Source organism: Bison bison, unplaced genomic scaffold (genome assembly GCF_000754665.1).
Source record: "Bison bison bison isolate TAMUID 2011002044 unplaced genomic scaffold, Bison_UMD1.0 scf7180017864503, whole genome shotgun sequence".
Classification (NCBI taxonomy): Eukaryota; Metazoa; Chordata; class Mammalia; order Artiodactyla; family Bovidae; genus Bison; species Bison bison.
The window spans coordinates 6,106,377-6,109,002 of NW_011495061.1; the positions used below are offsets into that span (position 1 = coordinate 6,106,377).

Below are 2,626 nucleotides of genomic sequence, written 5' to 3' on the forward strand. Positions count from 1 at the left end.
CGGGTGGCGGCCGCCCTCTGGCTCATTCCCAGCTTGTTCTCGCGCCCAGGAGGGGGCGAAAGTCACCGGGAGGTTTTCAGACGTTTCCGGGAGGAGTCTTGCTGGCGCCGGATTTGGAGGGGCTCCTGGGAATGCAGAGCTGGTCCACTGGAGGCTGCGCCTGCCAGCTTGTCCCTTTGCTGGGCTGATGGGTGACCTGCACAACTTTCTCCTCCCCGGCTGAGTTGCTAGGGACAGCTTTCAGAGGCGAGCCCCCACTTCTTAGGCAGGGTGAAGGTAGTGCGGGACACCCACAGGAGTCTGATTCACTGCTCTTCTACTCTATTATTGCCTCGCTGGGGAAGGCAGGGCTATTTAGTGGAAAGTGTCGGGTGAAGCGCAACCTTCTAAGTAGAGCTACACCACTAATTTCTAAACTGACCTTGGGCAAGGCGCTTAACCTTTCGATCCTGACTTTTTCTCATTCATAAAATTAGGCCAGAGGGTTTGCTGAGAGGTCAAGGGAGACGATGTAAGACAGTGCCTTGAAACGTGCCAAGGTCCACATCAACTATCTGAGGGTTGGTTTATTTTTCTCCCCATATTTTTGAAGGAGACCACTCTTTGGAAAGCAGCCTTATTATGTGGGTATTTAATTGTACTCGTTTCCGTTTCATTCTTTGTTTCTAAGTTTCTGCAACTTCTGTTGGAGTATTTTAAAGACTTTCAAAAGGATCCCTGTCACTTCCTGTGTCTCCCTATGAATTTGCCCAGCTTTAGTGAGGTTTATGTCTTTTTATTTTTAAGGTAGAGAGAATTCCTCTTTAAAATAGAATTTCAGTTAGTTTATGTTCCTCTTAGCTGGTAGGTAAATACTTCTAAAACTTTATATTGACTAATAGGAATTGAACATCTTCAGTGTACCACGCTGTTTAGAGATCCCTGGCCTCAGTGAACTTAAATTTTAAAAAGCTCATCCACAGAATTTAGACAAATTAAGTGTAAAGTTACTTCAAAATAAAAAGTTAGATCTATTTTATATGGAAGACCACTAGATCTTGCCAAAAATGATGCTCAAATTCTCAGGCTGAAAGTCACCTTGGGAGGAGGACAGATTCCTTTTGGATATAAAATAGTGAGTTGAAAGAAATTCACTCTTTAAACCATTACTAAACTATGGAGAGAGTTATGAATCACTTTTTGCTTTTGTGATAGACACATGTTAAGATGAACATTATTTTGTTTATGATGTGCTAGACACATTGCAAGTTCAGTCATAGTGATGTCTACCATGACTTTGCCCTAAATCACATGAGTTTCCTTTTGGATATAAAATAGTGAGTTGAAAGAAATTCACTCTTTAAACCATTACTTAACTATGGAGAGAGTTATGAATCACTTTTTGATTTTGTGATAGACATAAGTTAAGATGAACATTATTTTGTTTATGATATGCTAGACACACTACAAGTTCATAGTGATGTCTACCATGACTTTGCCCTAAATCACATTATTTTGAGTAAATATACTTGTGTGTAGTTATTAATTTAAGAAGTTATTATTTGGAAGAATTGGTTCCTTTGTAGGAAAATTGAGTAAGTAATACTTCCTGCAAATTTGAAATTTATTTATTCCTCAAGCAGCTCAGTTCAGTTGTATGTGCTAACATCTTGTAATAGAGACTTGGGGTAAGTATTTAACAGGCTAGTTTTTAGAAGATAAACAATCAAAGTAATATTCAAAATGTTTATTATTTAACAGTTAAGCTGCTATTAGGGTTTTGAAATTTTCTGAAGTATGAACACTGCTTAGCTTTTCTTTCAAAAAAAATTGATATCTGGCCTGTATTTCTGTAATTGTTAGCTACTTATATTTTGCACTTTTCTTTCAGTTATTACAAAATACCTAAGTTTTTTAGTAATTTTCCTAAGGTAACTTTTCTGTTAATTAGCATATTTTAATTTCCAGTCTTGCTTGTGTTTGAATTCTTTTTGCTTTGACTTTCTTGTGGCAGAACCTAGGTTTAGTCACACTATATAGCTCAGTCGTGTCCGACTCTTTGCGACCCTGTGGACTGTAGCTGGCCAGGCTCCTCTGTCCGTGGGATTCTCCGGGCAAGAATACTGGAGTGGGTTGCCATTTCCTTCTCCAGGGGATCTTCCCAACCCAGGGATCGAACCCTGGTCTCCCGCATGGCAGGCAGATGCTTTATCCTCTGAGCCACCAGGGAATTCCTGAACCTAGGTTTAGGAAGAAATAAATCCAACTCTTGAAGAAGCTTGACTGTAGTAAGAATGAGGAAGTAGCATCTTATTTCTGGCAAGCTTTTCTTGCTTTGGATAAAATAGGGTAAACCAGTCATTCCATCATGATGGCTTTTTCAACTGAAGCTACATATTGGTTCATTTAGTTAGAAGAAAAAGATCATTGCCATTGAATGAATCTCTTCAGCTAAGTGAAGTAATTACTAACTTAAAAATTTTTTAATATTATCAAATAGATAATTTAAAAACCAAACCAAAAGTGTCCCTATCTCAGAGATTGCACTTGACTGTTCCATTTGCTTGGAACCCCTTTTATTCATTTGCCTCCCAAACTTGTTATTTCACTTCCCTCTCATTACTGTTCTGCTGTGTCTGTATCCCTA

General features: G+C 39.0%; 1 protein-coding gene across 1 annotated transcript in view; it reads left to right on the forward strand.

Annotated features, from left to right (window-relative positions):
- IPO7 (importin 7) overlaps positions 1-2,626 on the forward strand; it is a 45,491-nt gene that overhangs the window by 449 nt on the left and 42,416 nt on the right. The window lies entirely within an intron of this gene.